The sequence below is a fragment of the Anas platyrhynchos genome, chromosome 7 (genome assembly GCF_047663525.1).
Source record: "Anas platyrhynchos isolate ZD024472 breed Pekin duck chromosome 7, IASCAAS_PekinDuck_T2T, whole genome shotgun sequence".
Classification (NCBI taxonomy): Eukaryota; Metazoa; Chordata; class Aves; order Anseriformes; family Anatidae; genus Anas; species Anas platyrhynchos.
This window is the reverse complement of record NC_092593.1, coordinates 5,216,143-5,229,625: the sequence shown is the minus strand read 5'-3', so window position 1 is coordinate 5,229,625 and position 13,483 is coordinate 5,216,143. Positions and strand designations below refer to the sequence as shown.

Sequence of the window (13,483 nt, the reverse complement as noted above, 5' to 3'; positions counted from 1 at the left end):
GTGTTTTTCTGTTTGTTTGTTTCCACTGTGGTGAGGAACTTGTGGAACTGATTGTGTCAGAAGGCTGTGGAGACAGGCAACACAAGCATGTTCAGAAAGGAGCTGGACAAATCCGTGGATAACAAGTCTATAGAAATACACTGAAGAAAGGGACCAAAGGTGTTGGCATCCGTATCCCTAATCCAAACAAATGCAGATGTTGGAAAAGACTGCAGATCAGGGCAAGTGCCTCCCAGCTGGACTAGATGGAGCAAGGCTCTCTCCCAGTAGGGAATTTCCCATGTTCTTAATTGTAACCCACATGTTTAAAATAATTGCTTTCAGTGTGCTTTGAATATATATACATATATTGTCTAGTCTAGAAAATCTGTAACTGTAGCCATGAAGTTTTAATCAGCAAAGATGAAAATAGCTCATATAAAGAATACTTTATGTGGCATTTAACAGGAGCAAATCTACAGGTTCCACAAGCTTCATGTGGCTTTTTCACATAGCTGTCTGAAGTCATTGTATTCTTTTAAAGAAGGAAATAACTTGATATCTAGGAGAAAATCACTGTCAAAGAAACCTACTAATTTAAATATTCTTCCATGATTGACAGGTTACAACACCCACAGCTAATATGTAGTTACTTGATGGCAGACTTCACAGTTTACAGATAGATTATAAGAAATGAGGAAACTGGTTCTTACTTTAGAGTGAAATAGCATAGTATATATCCAGATTTTTTTTTAATTTTTTTTTTTTTTTTTTTTGAATAGTCAATTTGCTTCTTAGCAGAGAATATCAGCTGATATACATTATAAGAAAAACAAAATATAAATAAAGGTTGCATTTATATTTGACTATGTTTTTGCTTAGGTCTGTATAGGCAATAGCAGTTAACAACAACTATTTTTCAAGCTGTACTACACATTAAAGAGTTGGAACTTAAGTTTAGATATGAAAAGAATAACACTAGCAATACAGCCTGGAAATATTTGATATTTGTAACTTGCATCATGGTTTACCTTTGCTCTAAATGAATGATTGCACTTTTTGTTGAATGTTTTCTGTGTTTATCTGAAGACTGATGTTTTGTAGCTTTTTAAAGATAAATCATGTTTGGCACACTTCAAGCTTTATGTGTAAAATATCTTAGCTTCTTTTCAATAGTGATTTGCAGTTAGTAATCCTTGTAATGGCTTTGTCAGAGGAAAGAGCTTTGTCAGAGATCAGTCTGCAGGAAACAGAAAGAAGATTTAAGAGAGTAACTAAAATAGTAGGAAAATTTGGGAAAGCATATCTGAGCAACCTATCTGAGAAGAAAAGAAAATGGTAAATAAGAAAAAATACTGACAGGATTTTCTCAGATTATTATATATAGATTATGCAGCCAGCACCTAATACTCCTCATACGGCGCCTTGATCCACAGAAACTCAAAGTGAGTTGAAGACAGGTAGGCAGAACTGAGCTGGCAGAAGCTGAAGGCTCTTGGAGATGACATGTATTATTTACCACTGCATGGAGAGTATTGCCCCAAATGGCAAAAAATTTAAATAATTTTCACTGAAAAAAACATGTTGGTAGATTCATATTTTTGCCTGTGACACTTTTAAACATTCCTCAAAAGTTGTTACCCTGTCTTTAAACTTCTCTATACCTTATTTTCCTCCATCTTCTTTGAATGCGGGTCCTTTTACTTTTCTAGGACCATAAGTCCCTAGTGATTATCTTTCAAAAATAAGAACTAATTAAGCCATTTTATTAATATACAATGTATTTTTAAGGAAGATGTCGGTAGGTATAAATTTCATAGTGACTGCATTCTCTATGAGGAAGATCTCAGTTTATTGGGAAAAAAGAAAAAAAAAAAAAGGATAAGTACCTTTTCAAAATTAATTAATTAAAAACATAACCACATATCAGCAGATGAGTACATAGAAGGGAAATCAAATTATGCATATGTAAACCTGTGGAGAAGTACAGAAAATAGCTGCATCTCAAGTATGATACAGGTATGATATTTAGCAAAGATGATACCATTTATCTTGCTTTCATAGCAAGATAAAGCTATTTAATTGAAATCATTTTTTTTACTTTTTTTCTTCTTGGTCTGAATTCCTCTTCAAGAAGTGTCTTCTGGTATCATCCTGTGCTCACGACACTGTGAGCAGCCAGAGAATGTCCCCAAGCCAGAGCGGTGGCATAGCTGATGACTGGGGCCCTGGCAATGGTTCAACATTTCAGTAAAAACCTTTAAGCACAATGAATCATACAAGCTTTGGGCCAGACTCAGCACTGCTGATTTAAGATGGTATAATTTATGCCCCCATCAGCTTTTGCCTCAGTATGTCTTGGAGGATGGCAAGAGTCTTCTGCTGGAGTGTTGTCTAATTATTATTACTGCAGAAGGAGAGAGAGTCAACAACCCAGTGGTTGGAAAACAGAGGGAATGCAGGACACCCATGTTCAAGCATCTGGTTTGAAGCAATCAGATGTATGCCCACCTACAAACTCTTGTGGAAGAGGGAAGCTCCTACTGTTTTGCTGCCCACCTAAGTTGGACCTGTGAAATAGCCACAGCCTCCTTATTCTGCTTTCTGCCAGCATCTCTGCACTGCATTAATTTGATCCTCACTTTTGTTCTTTTTATCGTCTTACAAAGAACAAAAATTGAGGAGATTTTGTGATGGTTACACTCCATCTCCAGGCACTGAGAAGATTACTTCTCTGGCTTTTAAATCTCTTTCTTTCAAAAGATTATCTGTTAACTACCTATATCTCAATAATCTTATCAAAAAGCAATTGTTCAGAAATGCTTTAGAAGGCATTAATTCAGAATTAGGTAACTCTTTAGAGAACATTTCAAACTCACAAGTATATAATGAGTTTAATTTTTTGTAGAAAAATTAGTCTTAGTTCATAATTTTGTGAAAGTACTGCATGTAGCTCTTCTACTAGAAAATTATCAAATAACATTACCAGCATGATTCAGCATTAGCCAGGAGTATCACCACTGAAAAAAAAAAAAAAAGAAAAAAGTAGTGAGTCAGGCTCAAGCATGCGTTGAAGAAAGGGACTCATACACTAATCCTGCAGTACCTTCCAAAAGTACAATAGCCTGACACACCTTTTGAGTCAGAGCCACATTTTGTTCCCCAGACAAATAGAAATGTAAAGATATACTTAAAAGTATCTTTATAAACAAATAGCTGTCTCTCAGGATTTCAAATGTTAAGCTAGTTTAATAGCCAGGATAAAGGCTAACCTCAAAGTGTAGAAAAGAGCAACAAGGGATTGCCTTTTCTCCTGATTTGTTTGATTAACATTTCTTGCAGATGAAGGGACAATCCACATGTGTTCCTCTGCAGAAATCAGTTTAGTGACATGGCCTTTCCCTTCTTCTGTGAAGGTGAGTGAGAGTTTGAGGCACAAGGTTCCTCTCCAGGAGCATCTTCACTAAAGCTCAAATTCTTCTTTCCTCATCTGTTCAGCCCTTCTGCATGCTCTGTGCAATGGGCAGTGACTTAGAGGGTGCTCAGAAGCCTGATACTGTTGCTGCTTTTGCCTTTATGAACCTCATGGGAATGAGGCAAGTGGATATTTGCCCTGCAATGGCAGAAAGAGGGCTCTGGCAAGGTCTACTGTGTACAGAGATCTTTGGAGACAGCATAAGGTAAGTAAACCCTCTTTTTGTAAGAATTGCTGTAATATTAAGCAGTGCTCAAAACTATCTTTCCACACTTTGTCCCAGATGTCCATCTCTACAGAGGACAAAAGATTCAGAAGACATCTACATCTCCAAAGAGATCTCCACCCCAGCAGTTCCATTACAAATTAGTCCCACACATCCTGTACCTTCCCATAGTGTCTCTGGTTTTCCTTTGAGTTGATGGCCATCTGCTCATACTATCTGCATCTATATTTATTTACGTGCACGTATATTGGTGTATATATCTCACACAGACACTCTTTTTTTTAAAAAAAAAAAAAGTTACATCCCCCAAAACACAGCAGGAGAGGCTTCATTTGCTGAGATGATTCTCACTCACCAGTGTGGAGGAAGAACTGGTCCTAGTCTGTTGCTATAGCAATTTTCAGAGGTGTGAATGTGGCTTAATAGTGTCATCTTGGAGCACTATAAATCTAAAGTAATGCCTGCCAAACTATTACATTCTGAAAATTCCATACTAAGGGAGTTAATAAAATTGATATGTGTGCAAATGGCATTTATAAGTTGCACATTACCAATAGTGTGTTCAGTCCCACTCCAATAAAAATCAGTTGCAAAGCTCTCACTGACTTCATGGCATTCAAGATGAAGCCCAACATCTAGCTGTGATTAAGTATGCAGTCTTGACAATTCAATGAAGAAAAGATAAAAAGCAATGATCCTATGGAGAACAAAGCTGCTCGTCTATTTATCAACAAATGCATTCAAAATCTTCTATCATTAAATTATACATCAATAATATTATAAAATGGAATGGGGGAAAAAAAGAGAAAGCGTCAAACTAAAATCTTTGATGTAAAAACTTGTGCAAGATGATGAAAAGGAAAGCCCAATATAGCTGTCTAGTAAAATCTTCTAGGTGTATAAAATGTAGCATATGCACCTTTTCTGTGCAATATGACTTTCTAATTACTGTTAAATCATTTATTGTGATAATTAATAATGGTTAAGTAATAAACCTTTGCAAAATTGTGAAATATTCACTCAGAATGCAACAGTTCTTATAGATTAGTATTATGAGACCAAAAGGTCAGTAAGATTTTAAAAACATGTTCGGTTCATGTCCCCTGCAGGGCAAATGTAAATTCATTGTTTAGAAACCAATAATGTTATGGGCTATTCTTGTCTGAGGGATGTTATTATGGCCACAATGCATTAGGTTGCTGTGTCTCTGGGATCTGCTTCTATTTCTTCAGCAATAGATCTCTTTCTAGAGAGTCCAAACAGAAAGTAAGGGAATTTCCTGTGTGTAGTTTTCAAATAGAAGAAATCCTGGCATGCTTTTTTGTAGGTATTGGGTGTTTTTCCTTGTTAGTCCTTACTCTTTGTTGTTCTTCTGAGAGTAACACATTTATCTGTATGGGACACAATTTCTAAACTTAGTACTATGAAACTAAGATATTCCAATGTTTGTTTTTCTACTTTTTGAAACTGCTGGTACTCACTGGTGTGTTCATCAGCACAGTGCTGTCAGCCAAGGCATGCTCATGCACTTTAGTTAGATAGAGATGGAGACAGGGACTGTTGGAATTAATAATTGCTTTCTTAACTGTAACTTAATGGATAGAAAAAATATATATTTTTTGTTATTTCAACGGGTGCTCAGTCATGATATGTTTCCACACAGTAAGAACTGGTATGTCACCAGCCAAACTTTGCAGATACGTGGCTAGTTATTTTATTTTAATAATTCAAGCAAATATAATTCTATTCTTTTTTGTATAATGGACTACCACATACTGAAACTTTTCCACACAACTACCACATTTGTCATTTAGCAAAGTTATTCTTTATTGCACCAATCAAAGACTTTAGACAACAACAACAAATATTGTAAGACTGATTTTTTCTGAATAGACACTTTTTAATTATATGAACCTAATCTTATCTTTTAAAATTATATATCAGTGCGTCATGGTTACTTTTCATTGTTTGTTTTCCAGGGGATAGAAACTAAGGGCATGATTCTTCTTGTAATGGAAAGTGGATCCAGAAAGGAGAAGAAGAAGAGAAGAGACAGAAACTATGTGACCACCTTCAGTGTGGAGATCCAGTCCCCCCAGAGTGATGGTATCTGCAACAGAGGATGATTTTCTCTCAGAAATTTTTGAGAGATTTTGCAGCAGTTTCAGTAAGAGTTATCTGCCAGATTGTAAGGTTTATTTTACGCTATAAAGTTCATCTGAGAAATGAAAAACAACACAGATTTGCTTTCACTTCATTTTTCCTTTTCATCCTCTTCTCAGCCAAGCATGAACCTCATCCTCTCTCTTTGTTTCTCACAAAAGGGTTGGAGCTGGTTTCCAGCAATTATTCTGAAGCAAAGCAGATCAGCATAGCAAAGTTAAAGCAATAAAAATAACAGTACAGACAGGAAAAAATATTGCATGATGGATTCTGATCTCCTGTGCTTCAGCATTAATCACAGTATTGATTTTAACAGGAATGACTTCTCAGCATACTGACTGTAGTTGCTTTTTGTTCTTTTTATTTTACTGCGGCTGATTAGTATCTGTCCTTCTGTGTCCAGTGTGGAACCATCCTCTGGAGAGAGTGCTTTCAGAAATACTTTTATTTTTTTCTCAGTTAAAATAATTACTTAAAGAGATAAGATGACTCAGCTGGAGTTATTAGGGCTGGTGTTCTGTTTGGATTATTGGATTATTACAGAAAATTAAAAAAAAAAAAAAAAAGAGAGAAACTGATTTTGTTAAGATGCCTGTTGCACTGCATGCCCATAAACTGTAGATGTTTTTAGTTTAAACCATTTTGAAAAACATTCGCAGCAAAATATTGGGTTGTGGTACATGTACTCCTGAACAGTGAGAAAGCTGCATGATAAAAACAATGCACTAACAGGTCTGAAGGTAGAACTAAGACCTGGAGTTGATGAACTGAGTAATTCTGTGTGATTAGCACATGCCACAGTAAGATTATTTGAGTTACTCTATTTTACTGCACATTTAATTTATATTTCTATGGATTAAATTAAATCTTCTACTATCAACACTGTCGTACTTATCTTTCTGCTACATGTAAACGTGCAAATGTAGATGCACAGTATGAACACGTGCATCTCCCAACATAACACTACATTTCTTCTCTTTGGTGTCCTGTTAATCTGTCTCTGCACAGCTACGTCTTTGACCAGACAATTTCCTGGAAAGAGAACATTTTCCTTTCCCTCAGTAGCAAAGTCTCTTTTCTGTTCATTCATGATTCTTGTTAAGACTTCTTTTTTTTCTCTGGAAGGATCTTTCTAAGAAATATCAGCCTCATTTATTACTAACTTCAGTGGCACTGCTGAGAAATTAGATCGTTCAAAACCTTTATATTTGAGATGCTCTTGAATACTTAAATGCTGCTATCCAGAGGTCTAGTTGCAACTCTATGTCCCTGGTATTTCTTCATTCCCTGCACCTTCTTGCCTTGTGGCAGTACAGGTATTCACTGATCCAGTTCAGTGGACTCCTTTGGGATAGGGGGATGGCAAAGGCTGGGGGAGGCAGGACATGGTGTTGCAGGTATGAGATGTTTCTGTGGACCTATTGATGTACATCAGACGAAGTGTGTGCGAAAAGGCTCTTAAACCCAAAAAATAACCAAGGGTAGACTGTTGCTTGCACACAGAACCCATGCATCAGTGGGAACTGGGAGAGCTGGGAAAGCAAGTGCAGCCAGCTTGGTGCTACCAGCATACTTGCAGCACTACTACCTCTTATTTTAGCATTTATGTCTCCATGTTTAGCTCTGAAGATGACTATGAAAGTGAAAATTCTTTATGTACAAACAGCTGAAACCTCACATTCCTTTACTATATGACTCCAACTAGCTATAGAGCTGTACTTCAGTGCAATGTATTTTCTCATTATTAAAGCTGCCTATCTTTTTTAGCTCTTCTACTGCCTAATCACCATTCTAAATATGCCTGCAAATGTATCTTGGCTTCCTTGGACTGGTACTTTAACCTCTGGAAAACTATTTTTCTTGAACTAATGTGCAATTTTCATTCAATCAGGGGTGTCTGGGCTTGACTTTGTAACCTCTTGAATGCAATAAAATCACTAGAGTAATGCTTAATGACACACAGGGTTGAAAATATATTTTAAGAATTTCAAGGCTGTTACTTTCTCAATTTCAAATTTATCAGACAATTAAAAAAATAATTAAATATTCAGTCTCCGTACAACTTAACAGAGATGCTGGGTCTACTTAACAGACTTTATTAGGCTCATGGGTCAAAATTAATTTGTTAAAACTACTTAATGCAAGAGATACTGTCCTGTATTACATCTATTTAGTGCTAGCATACAAAGAAGCCCTATACCAGATTTCTAATTCAATGCTCACCAGTCTTTAGAACATTGTTTCAATCCATTTTACTGAGTAAATTTGACTGTGGCAAAATCAAATAACAAAGACAAATTAGTTGCATCTTCTGTTAATCATTGATTATAAATTAGACATGCTAGCTCAACTGAAATGTCTCTGAGGATGTGAATATTAGAGTTAATTGTTTAATTTAGAAAAGAGCTAGAAAGTTTGTTTCCATTTGTACTGCTTGTGATCCTTTGAGATTAACATATTTGGACTCTTTACTTGATAAGTGACAGTCTTTCAAATACTGAGTTTTTTATATGGACCACTGTTTAAAGAGTAAATGATACCTGGACAGCAAAAGTATTTGTTTCATTGTAATGTTGACTCTCATTTGTTGATGTGTTTTCCTTGATTATACTCCTTATACGGAAAGATTACACAATTTATCAATATTTGTAGAGCTATTTAGTAGGACCTAATTCAAGTAATTAAGTACAAGCTAAAGTCCAATCAAGTCAAATTTATTAAAATTAAGCTTTAGTTTAAGAAATTTCATAGAAAAGCAGAATGATTCACAAATCATCAGCCAACAGAGAACTACTTAAGCTTAAATACTGTTTAAAGATATTCCAATCATTTTTTTCAATCATCTTGAAAGCTGTGTAAAGGAAAGTTATCCTTTAATTTTTTGTCAGTATAATGCCTAGCACAATGGAAATCAAGTTTTTGGTTTATAGTCCTGGGTGCTCCTGTATTATAAATAAATATTTTAAAGCATCCCTGATATAACATGATATCATAGTCAACTCTAAAAAAAACTGAAGTGACTTTAATGCAAAGATATAGTGATGATTTTTTTTGACTTGAGCTCAATCAGAGAAAGCAAAGATAGGAGAGAAACGTGCATCAAAACAAGGACTAGCACAAATCCAGCATTGAACTGTTGGAGCAAACCTTTCCTTCGTCACTTCATATAAGAAAATTTTCTGAGGGATTTTATTAAGAGCAGATAGCTCTGTGAATCCCAGAGGAATAGTGTGAAAAAAAAAAAATATATATATATAGTTGTAGAAAGGAGAACTGGCAGCAGCAAGAATCAAGAATATTATTTAAATAAACTTTACCCCTTGGTAAATAGCAAAGCTTTCCCCTTTCCCTCAGCTATTTATGACAATGTTTAGCTGGGTTTACACTGTAGGTTGACATGTCTTCTGAGAAGGTGGCCTGCCAAGAGGCTTCATTTCTAACTTTAGATTTTTTGCATCTCTATAAATGTCATAGATTCTTTAAACAGCTGTATAGTTAGGACAAAGAACATTTAGAGAAGCATTTATTTCTACTGCATAGCTTGAGACATTTACCCCCATTAAACCTGGGGGAGGGGCTCAGGTGTTTTGGGGAAGTTCAGCAAACCAATGTATTTTGCAGAAGCAACCAATTCTGTTCATTCAATTGACATAACATCTAATTTTTCAAAGTATTTCTCTGTTTTGAAAAACACAGTTTCACTTTTATCACTGCATGTTAGATTCAGTCAATAATGTAAAGACAGACACAGAACCTAAATGAAATGTATTTTTGATGGGTTATGTAGGTCTCCTCTTGGCAAGGTGGAAACAGTACCCTGGTATGGCTGGACCATGGCTGGGAGCAGGGAGTGTGCTGCTCTGGAGAGCCAGGAGCCATGGGTGACAGCAAGGCTGGCTGCAATCAATAGCTCACTATAAAAAATGCTGATAAGGAGCTTTCCATGCTGAAGGCATTTAAGTACATTATTTAAATGCTTTCATGCTTTCAGTAGATGTTTAAACTTAAGGTAAAGTAAGCACATGTTAAACTTTATGCACAGATGCTTTTTGGAGCTGGTGCCTAAACCCAAGGGGGAAAAAAATTAAACAGTCCTTTGAATGGCAAAAAATACTGTCTTAATGAAATCAATACAAGCATTTATCTTGCCATTTCAAATTAGTATAATGATCAGAATGAACAAGCAAGTTTAGAAAGTGTAACCTATCAGTGCAATGATAAATTGGACAGGCTTCAGAATATCTGGTCAGCCTTCCTGGTGATTTATGAATGTCAGAGGCTTAATAACATGAAAAAAAAAAATGTTTGAGACTTTCTATCTTGCTGTTCATGGTTGCTGTGCTCTGAGTTTTAAAATAATTTGTGTAAGTATTTGTTACAATATTATAAAACTTTAAACTAAATACAGAGATAAATCCATGTTGATGTAATTTACCTCCATTTCTGGCTAGTTTCCACATAAGTTACTCCAGTTCAAAAACCCATAATACCTTCCTACTATAATATAGAGAGAGAGTTTTAGTTTTAGTTTTACGTTTTTTGTTCTTACACATACTTATTGAAACTTACCTTTCATTTTGGTACTTTAAATATCTCTAACAAAGCAGAAGTATAAAGGATATCAAAATAAAGAATAACATAAAGAATAAATGACATTACAATTAGCTGCATCTCCTCCAGTCTATGTGCTACCATCCTCAAAGAAAAATTTGGTAAGCAGTATTTTATCCAGGCTGTGAACAATATAAATAAATAGAGTGGGAGATATTTCTGCACTTTTTAGTGTGAATATTCCCATTCCTGAACAGTATTCAAGATTTAGTCAAAGAACTAAAAGGTTTGATAGTAATGTTTCTTTGCATACAACTTCTCTCTTTACTTCCATAGAAATTCTTCAGTGGTAGTTATTAGTCTGTCCTAATTTTAAACAACAGGTAATTCATATTCAATCTACCATGCCATATATTACTGCAATAGAAAGCAAAATATTAGACATAGCACTTTAACTAGATTATCTAGTTTATTGTAGATTATTGCCGGGGGGTTGGACTAGATAATCTTCAGAGGTCCCTTACAACTTTGGCCATTCTGTGATTCTGTGATCTTTTTATAAACCTTGAAGAGTTGGGAAAGTATATATATATATATATATATATACTTTTTATATATATAGGCTATATATATATATACATTCTGATATATCAACATCAGAAAAGGCGAGCTAATTTTCACCTGATGTAAAATTGTACTAGTAGATTAGAAAATGTCAGTAGAATAATGCTGAACTCTGGAATGAAAAACTATGTACAGCAGTGAGACAGTCTTTGTAATATAAATGTTGCCAAATTAACACCAAAATAGGAGATACATCTGGTGACAGTGTATCTCCTTTCCTCCTTCTTAGATTTTGAAGATTTTATACAAAGTTTGTATTCCTTTTTAGGTATTAACAATCTAATATGCTTTGTCACACTGATGCTTGTCATAAACTGAGATTACTACTATGGTGTCCTGAAGATTGGCTATGTGTTATCATGCTATACTGTAACAGGTCTATATAAAACGTGTCATTCTCATTTTTCCATATAAAGTTTAAGCTGATCCCCTCCCCCCTGAGTAAATTAGACACTAAAGCCTTCAGAAAATCAAACTGAATAATCAAACACTTAATAAAAAATGCATCATGGTATGTCAGCCTATGTTATCAACTTGGAAAAAAAAAAAAAAAAAAAAAAAACAACAGTATGAAATGCTCAGACAATAATGATTTTCATGAATATAAACATTAATGCTAACTTCAACCTCATTGTACTTCTGAGATGTTTAAAACCTTTTACCAGATTAAGTTTTCTTCAAATCTTTTTGACAAACAGTACTTTAAAAAAAAAAAAAAAAAAAAAGTTGATAAATTATTATGAATGGACCGATTATGAATGTGAAGTAAAATTAGGTCATGTCAAAGATATCTGTAACATGCACATTTATAAATATTTATCACAGTCCCATCACTGTAATTGATAGGTCCCACTGAGCAAGGTGACTAAATCTTCCTGCCCCACTTGCAATCATTTGTCTTAAACCAGATAAAGAGTAAGACACAATCTTGCAAAATGCTTTTTAGCTTCCTTTTGAATAGAGGAATCTGTATTTCTTCCAGAAATGAAAAGGAGAACAAACTATTTAGAATTTTAATGATACATATTAATTAAAAAAAAAATCAACTTTGACAATGAAAAATACAAGTTAAATTATAGGACAGTTATATTGTGCCATTACCATTGATGGAAATGTCATATATATGAATAATGCATTGTTATATACATATTAAAAATCTCTTTAAACTATTCTTCTTTAAAGTTTTGATTTAAGTTCCCATAATTTTGGACTATTTATGAAAGGATTGAAACCCTATCCAGTAGGTAGCATATAACACAAGAAAACATGATGCTGCTTTGGGAGAGTGTGAAAAATTTCTGTAGAATTAACATATTTGCTCTCCTTTATAAGATATTTACACCCACCCTACCCAATGGTTGTCCATAACTTTCACTGATCTGTGGATAACAAAAGTGAACAATTATCATGGAATTTAAATTTGCCTTTTCATTTCCAATACTCAATGATGATGGTCAGCCTTGAAAAAAAAAATGAAAACCCATCAAGTATGAGTCATGCTGGAAGATCATCTTCATTTTTAAAGTAAGGTTTAATTTATCTATGTTTGTTCAAGCCAAATTCCCAAAGGTATCCCTGGAAGCTTCCTCCTTGTGAGGATCTAAAATGTTAGTGACTATGCTCAGGTGTAATATTCAATATTGTGTTAATTTTAATGCAGTACTTTATAGAAAAGTTTTTTTTTTTTTTTTTTTTTTTTTTTTTTTTACAGGATATCATTTATTTAATGTAATAAAATGTTAAGTTAATATTCTGCCCTTCAAAACTTATTTTACTGCTGTTTTTTCTTTGAAAAAAAAAATGTCACTTTGCAGTGACTAGCAGAACTTGAGGCACTTAGCTTGGCAAATACATTTAAGATGTCTAACAATCAGTTGCCGTCAAATGACTGGTGGTAAATATTCCTCTGGAAATACTTATTTTACAATGAAAGAGAGCAGTACAGGTGTAAATTTTGTGCTGTGATGAATTGTTTGTAGTACCTAATAGCACTTTCAGATGTCTGTGAAGCAACCTATTATAGCAATAACACCAATGACAATCTGAAGTGAACGGGTACACCATAAAAGTACTAATAAAGTTCCCTATATTCATTAATGTACCTTGTAATAGACCAGTTAGAAGACAATTTGTTCTTTCTTTCATGCAAATAGTTCTATTAATGGAGCAAAGAGAATAATGAAAATGTAAAAGGTACACTAAAACATTCTGATGAATATATGGGCTGAAGTGGTGTTTCCATGGCTGAAATATTGCAAGGAAATAGAACAATAATGTGCTCAGTATTACCTTTGCTATGAATCAGTTCAGCACTCAGTCTGGTCCATTTTAGGTATTTAGCAAAAAAGGTAGCACTGCCAAAAAGATTGTTTTCAGTGTTGCTACAAAAATTGCTAAACAAAACTATAAACACTGTTCCACTGTTAACTACAACAATGATAGGAGAAATAATAACGAAATGCAAG

At 34.4% G+C, this 13,483-nt stretch overlaps 1 long non-coding RNA gene across 1 annotated transcript; it reads left to right on the top strand.

Moving 5' to 3' along the window:
* The first annotated feature begins 3,304 nt into the window (after positions 1–3,304).
* Positions 3,305–7,168, top strand: LOC110351384 (uncharacterized). The gene is made up of 3 exons (XR_005266935.2): positions 3,305–3,395; positions 3,478–3,659; positions 5,660–7,168. It is a non-coding gene; the product is annotated as an uncharacterized lncRNA (long non-coding RNA).
* The last annotated feature ends 6,315 nt before the right edge of the window (positions 7,169–13,483 follow it).